Raw genomic sequence first — 15,145 nt, 5'->3', positions numbered from 1 at the left:
CCTAAACCAGGATTGGCTGTCTGGCCAGAGAGAGGGTGAAACTTATATTCAAACTAGCCACAGTATCTTTTGTGCTATTGTAGTGTAGCACATTTTCTTTATTTGATGCTTCATGCTATTCTTTTTGGGTCCGTTGAGGAAAGAGCATTGGAGATTTATATGTAGTTTATTTATGTTGTTTATACCATACCATACCACATTTATTTATATAGCACTTTAAATACAACCAACATGTGCCAAAGGGCTTAACAATATACAAATACAACAATCGTCCAACATCAATCATACAAGATAAAAAGCCACAAAATATCCAATACTCATCATGAAACTGTTGGGAAAGCATATAAATGAGATTTGAGGTGTGTCTTAATGACCTGAAGGGTAGGAGCTTGTCTTATACTCAGGGGCAGATTGTTCCAGAGCCTAGGGGCTAATCTAAATTATTATGTTTAAAAAAAAATACCCTACCCAAGAACACGCAAGAATTGGGGAGCCGGTGAGGTTAGTTTGCACACACTATGCAGAGGCTACAGTCCTTAAAGCGGTTGACCTCTGGATAGTATCCATCCTTGGCTTGTTTGCTTCCTGTCATGCCCCACTCCCTCACTCCAACTCCCTCCACTGTCTACTCTCTCTTTTAAAGGCATAGATGCATCTTAAATAAAGAATACATACATAATACAGAAGAATTAGATACGAATAAAGGAGGCAGATATGGTAAATAAATGCTATTTGAACAAGTTTCCTGTGTGAACACAGACTTTAGACTACCCCTGACTAAGTCAGTGTCAGGGTTGGGCACACCACAGTCAATCAAATGTGGACATGCCTCTGATCACAGTAAGGCTGGTATGGCTGCTGGTGGGAATGATGAGTGATCACACACACCTTTCGATGTCTAAAGGACACTGAGGCTGGACAGTAAGCAAGATGGAAGAACAAATCTTGATGTTCCACCTATTCTGTCTGGTTTTCTTCTTTCTTCTCTCCTATCTCTTTCTTACTTTCTATATTTGTCTCCCTTTCTCCTCCTACTGAGTTCTGCCTCGCTGTACAGTGCAGTGATGATCTGGTGATTGTGTTTTTTATGCTGGTAGACTCTTGGCAGAGGTAGGGACAAGTGGAGTCAGAGCCTTTCTGTTATTCCTAATCATCTGTGATCAGCGTACCGGCATGGCATTCTGGTGGGGCCTTAAAGGGAGTGAGAAAAACACAGGGCAGGAGTGTTTACTCACATTATATGGACGAGTCGTCTCTCTTTTCAGACCCAGTATGTTCCAACCCGAGGAGATCATTGCTCTGGCATTTTGCAGTGCCTTGGCACACTTCGTATCGTTCGTGGCTATCCCAACAAAAGCTAAATATTCCCCAAAAAAAATGTAAATCAATCTCACGCTGGAAAAGTGTGTATGTGTGCTGAAGTGACAACAAGGCTGATGCCCACCATGGTTATCATGTTTTTATTCCAAATTTCAAATGTGCTGTTAAGATGTCAAAAGATACCTAAAAATAAGACGTAAGAGAATTTAGGTAAAAGAAAAGACAGGTTATAAACATGCTCAGGATGATTCTTCTCGTATGGGCTCCTCTGTTGCTGCCTTTAAGTTTATTGACTTTTTTTTTCTGTTGAGATGGATGATGGTTCGTTTGATCAATAAAGATGCTATTTCAAAGGTGGGAAGCCCCCTTTTGCTAATAAAACAGACATGCTGTACATGAGCACACTCATGAACACACAACTTCCTCTTGGGTGATTACTCATTGTCCAAGCTGATTATTAATTACAAGGGAAGAGCTCTCTGAAGGTAAACACTGATTAATGGCTAACAAAAGTAAGTTAATGTCTTACCTGTACTTTAATTACCAACCCTGCTCTGTTACAAGCATCCCAACACAAGGCTGTAATTAACCCTAATGGACTGCACAAAGAAATTCACTTTCATCTTCTTTCACAACAGAAATACACACCTGAATGTAACTGTTTAATATGCACACCTTATGTGGCTTTCTACTAGGTGTTCCATAGTTAAAAGTGAGGATGTTGCTGAAAGGATTTCTTGATTTTCTAGTATCTTTCATGAAATAGCAGGGAGTTGGCTGAAAAAGTGATGCAATATTGTTAAAGAAATGAGAAATAATTTCTGCAATGACATGAGAGGTCACTCTGCCTTTCTTTTTTACCTAAGGCTCGCACTGCTGCATCCCAGTGTTATTAATGTAGCAAGATACCACAGAGACACAAAAGAGTGTCTGAGAATAAGAGCAGGCAGACAAGCTGATACAAAGAACACACACGCACACGTTCGTTGTCACGCTGTTGTTGTGAAAGTGCGCTGTCCTGCTGTAGGTTTGAATTGACTGTAACCCTCACCTCCCTGATCCACGCACTGCTGACCGTGAAACACCTCTATCTGTCGGCACTTCTTCACACACACACACACACACACACACACACACACTGACTCACTAACACACACACACACTGTCTGACTGATGCTTGTGTGACTTAACTCTTTAAGAGGAAACTCAGGCCCTCTCATTTTGACCTCACACCCTTCATCCAGTGTTTTTTCAGCTTGTTAAGGTGGAAGTCGGCTACCTCAATGGAAGATCATATGAAATTGTCTGTGTGTTTGTGCTTGTGTTTTCAGATATGTGTTTCAGTGTTTTCTTAGCCTATCCAGCACACTTTGCACTAGTGTTGCAGGAAATAGACAAGTAAACTCTGGTGAACCAGCCCCCGACCTCTGACCTGGACTCACTGAGGTTGGATTTGGCTATTGTCTGGGTCAGACTATATAATAATGATGTGGAAAATGCTGACACCAAAGACTTCAAATATCTGGGAGTGTTCTTTTAAAATACACACTCAAGATTTCTGTGAGTTGACGTAAAGGGGTTTTTATGTTTCCATTCGTTCCATTAAAAAAAGATGAGATATTGTGCAAAAAATAGTAGATAAGAAGTCACAATTATTGGATTTAAAAGTTTTTATCATTAAATTTTTTTTAGCTTATCTTTTGAGAATTCTCATAGTTACAAGAAAAAAAGACATTTGTGAAACTAGTAATATATAATTTTAAGTATTCATTAGGACTTTTTATCTCTTAAATTAGAGATTTTATGTCGTAATAATGATTTACTATCTCGTAGTTATGACTTATTTTAATTGTGTAATTTATCTCGTCATTTTTACTTTTTATTTAGTAATTGGGATTTTTCTCATGTCAGTAATTGATCTCACGTTTGTGAAATTTTATTCAAGCCATCAAAATTAAATTTCATCCTGATGCAATTATGGCCCGAATTGAACCCAATCATTTTATTTAAACTCATTTATTAAAAGGGAATTGTGTCCCTTTCGACGTACCGCAGTTTATCCATTGTAGCATCTTCATGCAGCTGCAGTGATGAAAAACAACAACACACGCTGATTGGCTGATTTTACTATTAAAAACTCCAATAAATTAGTTGACAACTCCAAAGTAATATTTGAGACATCAAAGACTTCTCTTTAATATTTACTAATCAATCTTTAGCTAATTTTGTCAGTTATTTTTATATCGTGCAACCTACCAACGAAGTTTTGCATTCTCTTTCAAAATAAAGGCAGGAATTAAAGTATGTTGAGCTTCAGAAGTAAACGATTCCAGGATAATTTTGATTCTTTATTTCATGTTATGATTATCTCTTGATCGTTGCTTTTCCTGTCAGCAACTGCTGTCTGAACATTACAAAGACTTGTTGACTTGTCCTGCTACCAAACCATTTAGTGACTATAATATAGAAGTACACAGCTACTAGGAAACACTATTACCATGTTAAAACCACTTAGAGTTTGACAAAAATCCTTCACTACCATTTGTGTTTGTATTTGGGCAGCTGTGGCTCAGTGCTAGAGTCCGTTGTCTCAAGCTCCGGCAGTCACTCGTCAGACTGTCCTTGGGCAAGACCTTGAACCCAAAATTGCTCCCGCTGCTGCATCAGCGGCGTGTGAATGTGTACGATGGACACTTTACATAACCATGACTTGAGAATTTGGTGTGGGTAGATGTGACCTGTGGTGTAAGTGCTTTGAGTAGTCAGAAGACGAGAAATGAAGTATAATAGGCCAAGTTTAATTGTGTTGTTAATGTTATTTAACTGGTCTCTCTCACAGCCATGAAAAGGAGTACAAAATGGATCTTAAGAGGATAAAAACCACAGACAGAATTAATATACTGATACCTTCTATCAGGAAATTTTGGGAGCAACCATAATCATTGAAGTTCTGTTCCAACATTGATAGATTACTGTTCCAATTGTTAGGTCGCAATCTTGTCGGTTGATGTCAGGGTAATCTGATCTATCATGTACTGTGCTGTCTCTGAGGGATATTTCCTTTGAATAAAAGACTTGGCTACTTTGATTCAATTCTTTGGATGAATTCTAAAGGAGTATCCTCGTTCATCGATCTAATCCTGTGCTTTGCCGACTATCAGACATGCATCTTCACTGAGATCAGAATCAAAGATATGCCAAGATATGCCTGACTACTTGGTGCTGTATCGGGTGCCGGGTAGGACCCGCAGGAGATCCAGAAAAAGAGGCTCTCGGTCCGGTATCCAAGTGAAGCGAGGGCGTGCTGCGGCTGCCGGGGGCTCCGTCGTCTTCGGCTGCCGGGACCACGCTCGGTTCCTGCGCCAGATTCCTCTCCTCGATGTGTGCGTCGGCGTGTCCTCGCTGCCGCCTGCCCGCACTTCAACAGGTGTCCTGGACCCTTCACAGTGCTGGAGCCATGATCAGGGGTTTTCATCGCCATCGCCTACTTCCGTGTTTATGCCGGCTTTTCCAGCGTGGACCAGCTGGAGCTCACGTGACCGCTGGATGTGCCTTCGTCCAGTCCCGCTCCGCAACACGGTCACTACCTCCGAGACGTCAATCCACGTCGGCCTATTGGATGCTGTTCAATGTGACTCCGACACTTTCAAGAGTCAACTGGGGACGTTTTTGTTTGTCCAGGCTTTTAATTAGTCTCTTTTAGGGCTGTTATGATCTCTGTACTGTCTGTTTGTTGCTTGTGATGTTTTAAACCCTGTTTGTGAAGCACTTTGTGGCCCCTGCCTGTGAAAAGTGCTATATAAATAAAATTTTACTTACTTACTTACTTACAACACAGTCAATATACAAGCCCTCACGACAGGTCTTTGGTAAGGGTGTTGCCGTTTGTTTGTCTTCAACGACAAACAGAATGAAAGAAAGGTGATCAATACGTCAAGCTAATAATTGTACGAGCAGGTCAAAGTGAAACACCGTGTAATTCTTCAGCAGTGATGTGAAGCGCATGAAGTATTGTGTTGCATTGGCTTTTCTATATCTTTTGACATATAGAGATGTTGGCATGGTAGATACTGATGTACTGACATTGAGATAGCATTAACATTTATGGTAATACTGCTTATAATGCATTAGTAGCAGTGTTTGCGAGAGAATAATCATTGAGGAGTTTTCTCGGTCCATGAGCTGTTCATGTGTGAGTAAAAAAAAAAGAAAACATAATCATGATTCAGACAAGGTTTTACCTTGTTGAATGTAACTTCTCCTATAATCATTCACTTCACTTACAGTTTAAAACAAATATAAAGATCTTTATTCCTTAACATAAATCCAGGCATTATTTGCAGAGTGAGTTCTCTTTTCTTCCAGGATGAATTTAATCTGGTTATCCTTACAGGACTTAAAAGGTCATGTGAACTATGAGTTAACTTTGATTAATTTTTTTTCTTGAACCTCTTTAATATTTTACCAGCTCTCATCTGTGTCTGCCTTTTGTATATGCCACCTTTTTATTTGAAATCTTCTCTTTTAACAAAGTCATTCTAGCCTTTCACCTTTGCTGGTGAGTGTCTAATGTATTGGGATTGAACACACTTTCTTTTATAGACGAACCTTCCTTTGTAGCTATTGATTATACCACCAAGTCATTATAAAATCTGACTCAGTTAACTGAACAAGAAAACATTAAGGCAAAACAAAAAGAAAACACTGGTGTGTGAATGTGGAGGTTTTTGGCTTTCAGGAGTATTTAATACTCAACATACATAGTGTGTATTGATAATGTACTTTAAATTAACAGAAGCATAAAGATGCTAAAGAGATGTTGAATTTGATCTCTGACCATATCTGAAAGGCAAAGCACAAGTGCTTTAATAGTTAAGGTTTTTGTGATTATGCTAATGAGTAGTGTGTCTGGAAAACCCAGTCTGCGGTCTTGCGTTCACCCCTGCACTAGGTAAACTCTTTCCAGGAGGCATTTTATCCTCTCCTCCGTCCTCATATTCTACCCATCATCCCTTGGAAAAGTAGAAAGGGGGAGAGGCAAAAAGAGAAAGAGCCTGGCATGCATAAATGAAAGTTCAACAAGGTTCAATGAAACACTTATACAATTTGCTGCAATATAGTAGGGTTTTATAATCTCATTATCATCTTAGTGCCAGATTTGCCCATGAGGGCTGTTCCGTATTCACTCTTATTAGCTCCTCAGATTTGTCCATTTGTCCTTCTGCTTCCCGCCTCATAGCCAATCAGAGGGACAGTATCACAATAAATATCCCCTCCCTCTTTTTTAAATCTGCTTTAATTTTTGTTCTCTTGCCATACCTCCCACTGCTTTATTTATGATTTTTTTTTTCCCTTTTGTTGCTACGGGGCAAATACCAAACATTTATGCAGCAGCCTGCTAATAACTGTATAAATGTCTTTATCTGCAAGTTATATCCCTTTTAAACACATTTGTATTTACAGTATACAGTTTATTTTTTTATGAAACCCAAGAAGTAACTTTGAATTACTGGGAATCTAACTGAATTTGAGACATAAACTAGTGAATTGTAATATTTTGTATCAGAAATGTAATTCAATTTGGGAAGAATGTCACAAATAGAGTTGCAGGTTTCTCTAGAGTATATGTGTTTATTTTGATTGTGATTTTGTTGTCTTTCACTTTCAACGCCAGGCTCTTTCCTCTCTCAGTATAGGAGGTCGGATGGGGGAGCTAACGTACAGGGTACAGTAAAGCAAAGCCATAGGCTGCTTTCCAATCCCCAAGTCTTTGAGCTGCTGTAGTGTCCATCCCTGGTCACTGAGAGGGCATTTCCAGATTAGTGCTTCTCCGACATGGATCTCATTTGCCCATATGGCCTCTCCTCATTGACTCGATATAGGCTCTAATCCGCCAAGCCTTTACCCCTGACCTCGACATGTGGCAAACTACTTAGAAGACAGGACACAGTAACTGTGCATATACTACATTTGAGGGCACAAGCCACACCAGGATCAAGTGTATGATGAAAAGCAGTGTCCATTGTTCTCTCGATCATCGCTGGCTTCTTTTCCCAAAACCAAGTTGTGGTTTAGCCAAAAGGCAACAAACCATGATAACATGCTAGTTTCCTGTAGCTGTAAGCTGGTTAAAGGTGCAATTCCTGGTGTGGAATTAACCTAATAAGCTGCAGTGGGGCACGGTAAATACTAATGGCTGCTAGCTTTAGTATTCACCTTCATCCTGTAGTTCACCGCTTCATTAACACTGCATAAGTTCATACCCAGTAGGTATGATGTTATCCTTGTCCCATCAACCCTGTGTTGATACTTGTTATTATCAACATTTACTTTGTCTGTCAGAAACAAAAGCTGAGAAAACCCCCCTTCGTTATCCATGAACTAAGCATGCCTCATTTCTGTGATATATATATCTTCTCTGATAAGATTTTGTGAATGTTTGGCATAAGGTGTAGAATTCCTCGAAGCTGCTGCTACTGGGTTAAATTACTTGATGGGATAATTTAGATCAGAGTGGAGAGAGGTTAATCTATTAAGGATGTAGGATTACACTGCTATGAGAAGTGGATACCTTTAGAAGACATGCAGAGATTTACACTATCAACACATATAAAAAGAGATAAACACAATCGCTGTTGGATTTTATTCTTTTATTATGCATCATTGCAATGATAATAAATTGATTTATGTATCAAAGTTTGGCTATATAGTATGACATGTTTTCAATAATTTGAAATCTAAATTTAAAACTAATTTAGCTGTCTGTCAAACAGGTCCGCTGTGGTGACATCTTAACTCAGATAACCTGAACAGTAATTATTTTCTGATGCAAACAGACTTAAGCATATTCATGCTTGTGACTCCTGAAGTGTATGATAACTGTAATTATGATCACGTTTCCTCTGAACTTAAACTGTGCTCTGTTGGTGGCGACGCATTCATTTTTATACAGACAGTGACTGTGTCAGTGTTTTGGGTTCAGGAGGCCAGCGTGTAAGGTTTAGCTGTTAATTGATGCTACTACTGGATTGAAGAACCCATGCTGTGTGTGTGTGTGTGTGTGTGTGTGTGTGTGTGTGTGTGTGTGTGTGTGTGTGTGTGTGTGTGTGTGTGTGTGTGTGTGTGTGTGTGTGTGTGTGTGTGTGTGTGTGTGTGTGTGTGTGTGTGTGTGTGTGCGTGTGTGTGTGCGTGTGCTGCTCCTGTTTAGTTGAATCTATCTATTCTATTTTTTGGCAGCAGTTATACCATCTCTCTTCTCTTCTGTACAATTAGGTTACAATTAAATGCATATTTAATATGATTGCTGTTCAATATTAAAAACAAACATGGAAGCTGAGAATATATTTGAAATGCACATAATTGCCAAAGAGATGATTAGAATGTGAAGGGAAAAAAAAGATCCTTGAAAGTCCTTGAGTCATAATCAGCCTCAAATTATGTTTACTTGTCTTTTTTTGCTGAGAAAAGAAAATTACATCTTATTTATGTAATTATGTAAACAAAAGTGATGGTAGATTCCTCGGCTAGCCAGGTTCTGAGTGTGCAGCGGTGACCTTGGATCCTCCCCTGTGCTCTCAGTTGACGGATAAAAACTTTATTAACCAGCCGTCTCCAGGACAGGAGACAAACCGCCCGTGAAACCGATGCCCGTTGGTATTAGAGAAATGTGGCAATTAGAGGATTTTTTTTTTTTTTAGTTTTAAAAGCACCAACGAGTAGAAAGGATAATATAAACAGCTTGTTTGTTACTTGGCAAGCAGCAATTATAAAGTGCTCGGAGAGTTGTTGTGCTTATTGTGCCTTGGAGTAATGAGATAGGCTGCGCTGATCCTTCACTGATGCTATAGCTTTTAATCCTCAGACCTCTTTTCCTGCTTCTCTTGTTTATCCACTAACATCCTCCAACCATTGCTGGACTGTCCCTGCTCTGGGAAGCATCAGGCGACCTTTGACTTGTGTGTCAGCTGACTTTTCAGCTCTGAAAATGGACTGGCAGGGAGTCAAAGTAACAGGGTGATAAGCGTGTCATAGTGCAGTATGCTATGTTTCTTTAGTGTGCAACAAAGTGTTTCTTTCACCACAAAATGGATCACCTTTTCATTGAAATAATCTATTTTCCATTAGTAGTACTCTCACGTCTTCCTCTATTTTCTTCATGTAAATTTACCTTTGGAGGTTTCCCGGTTTGAAATGACAGAAATATATTCAGTAAAATGAAAATTATTTGAGGTTCTTTCTATAATGTAGTAATGCCCTGTCTTTATCATGAAATCCTAGAAATGTGATTTGATAAAACTGGATTTGTATTATTTTTGTCCAAATATCCTATTTAAATGTCGTCTTACACTTCCTATCTTTTTCTCTTTGAAATTTGGTATGTGACCCTGACGGACACACTATCTGTGACAGGTCATGTTGAGAGATGTGTTTTCATGTTGTGAGCCTTTTTAATCAGACAAAAATATTTGTGCATGCATTCCTGCACTTACAGATACATTTCTGTGTGTATCCTCCCAAGGGGAAGAATTCTCTGTGTACTGCAGCGTTATCAGGGTGACCTCGAGCCAGGCCGGTTATCACCTCCGTGAGCCTCTCAGGGCTAAACGAGAGGGTCAGCGGAAAAACACCGCTCCCATGATGCTGCATGTGTGTGTGCTGGTCAGCCCGCATGTCCACCTACTGCAGAGCTCACCTCCTATCTAATCAACAAAGACAGGCCACTTGTCTACAGACACACACACGTACACACACGCTCACATACAAACTGAATGTAAACTCACAGATTCAAATGTGCACGGACATGCTTAGAGATAGCCCAACACATGTAGACACACTTCATGATAAAGCCCCAAAGACACACACACACACCCTACACACATATGCACACACACTAAACAGAGACAAACTCATTGATCTGGGCCTGCTTTTGTTTCCAAGATTTCCCTGATATGACAAGGGAGAGGTGGAAGTTGCCTGGAGGGCACAGACAGGGGTCTTAGTCTAAGTAGTATACATGCAGATCAGGGAGTAGAGGGTGCCACAAGGTTGTACAAGGGTGCCTCAGGACATACAGAAATAAGGCCTGATTTATACTTGTGTCGAATCTACAGTGTTGCTACGCTGTAGTGGTCTATGCCATTATGAGCGCTAACAGTGTGGTTTTTTTTGTTTTTTTTGGCGTGTGGGGGGGGGCCCTTTCGATAGAGGAGCCACAGGTCAGACTTGAACCCAGGCCGCCCACTTGGAGCACCACAGCTTCCATACATGGGGCGCACACACTAACCACAGTGCTTCAAGTTAATTTAACTGAAGTCTTATATCGCTCAGATCACAACTGAAGACATTTAAGGTGTTTGTGTCGGTGTCCGTCTGCCAGCCCCCCATAGCTGTAAACCAAGGGGAAACACTGTCTACAGAATTGTGCATTGGTGCGTCTACTCTGCAGTACTGCACCACCAAACGCTGGTTGACAGTGTGTTTGTGTACAGAAAACCATGCCGACTGAAACCAGGCGTATTATGTTGGAGGTGAAGCTGATCAATATAGAGGAGCAGTTGATCACACTGCAATTATCACAAAGAAGAAAAGAGAGGAGACATCGGAGGAGATGGAATGTACAGCCCCTGAATCAGTTTAGAGGCCATCGGCGGGCTTTTTTTTTTTTTTTGTGCTTGATCTGCAAACGAGACATGGCTGAGGAAATGCGGTTCCAATATTTTCGCATGTCGGCAAGCTGACGAATTGGTTCGTCCTCTGCAGCCATTTAACTTCCACTACAGTACACACAACGTCTTTTGATAAACACAGGGCCTGTGGTCTGGGTTCTTTTGGCGTGTAGTTACATTTTTTGGGGGTGCATGTCAGGCTATGTAAGTAGGCTTCTGCATATATAACCTACAGCATGCAGAACCATTAACCTTGAATTGGGCCTCCTCTGAGCAAGTGTTCCTTCCCTTTCTTTGTCCCAAGTCCTGACCACTGAGTGGCTTTTGGCTTTTTAACCATAGTTTAGTTGGTATTGGAGATTGGGATACAAAAAGGTGAGATAAGTCCTCTAATACCATAACTCTATATCCATCTTTGTGCAACATTTTAATCACCTTTTGTTTGGCTTATGAAATGCTTTTTTTCTCCCCTTCAGCATGCATGCCAGCTAACCTTTGGATATTATACAGTGCAGCTCCCCTTTGCTCCCAAACCTGCCCTCTGAACAACATGTGGCCAGATAACAAAACCTGAAACAAAAGAGGTACATTGCCAGAGCAGAAGAATAGTGGGGGCTCGCTCTTTGTGTCTGAAACACCTCATGAGCTCTAAGTGAGGTTGGCACCAGCTGTTTGAGCCAAGTCGAGTAGAGTCGGGAGGATGTGAATAGCATTTGGCACCAGGCGGCTATCAGGCAGTAATTAGTATAGCTAACATCCCAGATGAAGGAGTCAAGTCTAGGTCAGTTTAAAAATCTTCAAGGGTCTTAGCGAGTAAAGGTTGAAGGCCAAGCCTCGCCCCCTCCCCTCCCTGCATATAAGCTCATGCCGTGCCTGCTCAGATTTGCTGAAATCTGTATTGACCTTTCCCCTTGAGGTGTCGCAGCCAGTCACATGTCAGACTGGCTCCTGTGGACCTCGCTAGATGTGTTCATATTAGATTGTCTTAGCAGTTCCTACTCAAGACCCACTCAACCCGGCCTAGACATTTAGTCTTACACACGATGAAGCTTTTGACATAGATTTTACCTTACAGCTTAAACCCATACTTGGCATTCCTGCCCTTCTCTGGCCCCAAGGATCAACCTTTTTATGCCACACAGACAGAACCAATCAAGAGTGAAATAATGCATGTCTGAATGAAGGGATGGATGAACAAGAAATTGATTGTGTTTGTATCTGGAAATCACTGTGTAATCTCTCTCATATATATCAGGCTTGATGTAAATGTGTCCTTCGAATATTTTTGTGCTTGGATGGGTGGATATAGGGTCACTGTGCATTCAGTCCTGATTTCTTAAAATACATCTAATCCTCTAATGCAACCATAATCTCTTTTAATACATTGAATATAAGTCGACAAATCACACGATAATAAAGTGATATGAAAATGTTTCTTCCAAATGACAGCATATGCTAAGGATTTAACCCATGGGTCTAATCGTAGCTGACACTCACTGTTTTGTGTTAACCATGTCCCAGGGTTTGTATCTGATGTTGGCCAATAACCTTCACACACAGCAGGAGCTAAATACCTCGAGTTTTGGTGCAGAAACACAAACTTTAGTTCATTTTAAAATAAAACTCTTATCATTATAGTTTAATTACTTAATACTTTACAGCATGTATAGTATATATAAATGAATATCGTATTTTCCGCACTATAGGGCGCACTGGATTATAAGGCGCACTGTCAATGAATGGTCTATTTTAGAACTTTTCGCACCGGACTATAAGGCGCATTAAGCAAAACAAAACAGTCAGATAAATCAGTCAGTCAAACTTTATTAAACACATTCACAATAAACATTGTTCAAATGTTAATGAGCGTACCATATTCACATTGACTCCCAACCTTGTTCTGTTGTAACACGTACAAAACGCAGTCTGATGTCGTGACTGATAGCTTTGAGTTTGAAGTCCGCGTCGTCAGCGTGTCTCTTGAAAGGTGCCATGACTGTAATGTTATGGTAAAGCACATGTATTACTCCGCGATGCTCCTTACGAATTACCGTAATCCATATAAAAGGCGCTCCGGATTATAAGGCGCACTGTCGTTTTTTGAGAAAATTAAAGGCTTTTAAGTGCGCCTTATAGTGCGGAAAATACGGTACATTTCATGCACAAACTACAATCATAGAGTTCTGTATGTTCTTATGTAACAAACGTTTTTTTCTCCGAATAGCCTAAGCCTCTGTGCAGTAAAGATAAACGCAGTTCCTATGCATAGAAAAGGTTTGAACTGCGTGAACTTTAGTGCATTTGATTTATCTGGTGTGTTATTTGTGGAGCTTTTCATCTCTTGTATCCTGGCCTAGATTCTATATCTTGTTTTTGGAAAACATGAGTTAAGCTTTTTAACCAGACAGCCATTAGATCACTGTACTCTAGGCCTGACCTCTGACCGGCTAAGCCCCTGTCCCACCCTCTGGTAAACCCCTCACCCCAGCCCACCCTGTGCCCTTCCATGCCCTGTCTCTGTCCGTTCTTGGAAATGATATTATTGTGTTTGGATCATCCTCCTTGTCTTCCTCCATACTGTAATCCTATTTGCTCTGTCATGTGTTGGTGTTCACAGATGGCGAGTGTGTGTGTGTGTGTGTGTGTGTGTGTGTGTGTGTGTGTGTGTGTGTGTGTGTGTGTGTGTGTGTGTGTGTGTGTGTGTGTGTGTGTGTGTGTGTGTGTGTGTGTGTGTGTGTGTGTGTGTGTGTGTGTGTGTGTGTGTGTGTGTGTGTGTGTGTGTGTGTGTGTGTGTGTGTGGTCATGTGTGTGCTTGTGTGTGCTTGTGTGGAGGTGGTATAACACCCAGCTCATCCACAGCTGTTTGGACTAGCTCACTGGCCCTATTGTCTCTCCCACACATCCCTGAAAGGGTGGTCGTGCACAGGCACACACTTACAAGACCATAACCACCCGGTTGCCGAGAGGGGTGTTGAAATGTAAGCGAGTGAAATATTTTGGGTAACATCACTGTCAGGTTTCTAAAGTTCACCCTCCAGACTTTTACTTCCTCCCTCTCTACTACCGTCCCTGGTCTCGCTGTAATGAACATGTTGAGCTGAATAAGTTGAATAAGGGAATGAGTACGTGTGTGTTTGTGGAGGGGGGGATTGGGCTTGTGGGGCGGGAGGCAATGAGTTCCTACTCTTTGTTGAGTCTCAGGCAAAAAAGACAGAGAGAGAAAGCGCTGCAGGGTGAGAGGTCCTTGGCAGTTCTCCAATAGCTGGCGTCTCAGCGTCCACGTTTAGTTCCAGCTGAGTGCCCACAGTGGGCATGGCCACACTGCCTTCACTCTGACCTCTCGACCGAGGACCGCTGCTCGCCTGTTTCCACCACCCCTTTTGATTTATCCCTTTCTTCTCTTTGGAACCCCCCCTTTTCCTCCTCCTTTGTGTTTTGGAAATGGCTTCATAACAGCAGAAACAGAGATGTTTAGGAATTGATTTGTCAAAGTGATGTGATAGTTTTGTGATCAGACAACCAGTGGGAGGCTTTTGGGGCCTTAATTATTTTTTTTTTTAATGAAGTCCAACCTATCACTCACCTTGATCAAAAGATTTATTTTTTCTGATGTTCAAAACAAAGCTACAGGTGGAGATTGTTTTCTTGAATTCTATCTTGAATTTGTGTTGTGCTTTCATGTCAGCAGGGTTCTCTTTGTTGCTGTTGTGTACCACTTGTAGACAGAGTTAAGCGTGTGCTTACATAACCAATAAGGATTTTTGATATTTATCTCAAAGAAATATGTTTCTCAGACAAGTCATTGTCAATTGTTTAAAAAAAACAAACAAATAAAAACATTTTAACGTAAAAAAAAAAATTTGCATTTCCTTATGAACATGGATTTTTCCTCATTTTAAAAGTTTAAACATTTTGGATTAATTGTAGATAAAATAAATAAATATTTAACTTTTGATATAAAATTAATCAATATGTTTAGATTATGTTATAAAGTAGAATTTTAAAATAGAATCAAGTTAATTTAGAAATTCTATACTTTCTATAATGACAAAAACAAAATTGCTCAATACCAATCACAACTGAACTGGACTGAGATTTAAAATATCAATTTTACATTAAGTAAGTCTATTGCAGCACAATACAGACAAAAAAATGAAATA

At 40.4% G+C, this 15,145-nt stretch overlaps 1 protein-coding gene and 1 long non-coding RNA gene across 4 annotated transcripts in view; both read left to right on the top strand.

Moving 5' to 3' along the window:
* arb2a (ARB2 cotranscriptional regulator A) overlaps positions 1–15,145 on the top strand; it is a 142,636-nt gene that overhangs the window by 100,717 nt on the left and 26,774 nt on the right. The window lies entirely within an intron of this gene.
* LOC306826340 lies at positions 795–1,675 on the top strand. The gene is made up of 2 exons (XR_013779400.1): positions 795–1,139; positions 1,433–1,675. It is a non-coding gene; the product is annotated as an uncharacterized lncRNA (long non-coding RNA).

This window comes from Symphodus melops (assembly GCF_947650265.1).
Source record: "Symphodus melops genome assembly, chromosome: 1".
Lineage (NCBI taxonomy): Eukaryota > Metazoa > Chordata > Actinopteri > Labriformes > Labridae > Symphodus > Symphodus melops.
The sequence above is the reverse complement of the archived record's forward strand: the minus strand, read 5'-3'. Positions and strand labels throughout refer to the sequence as shown.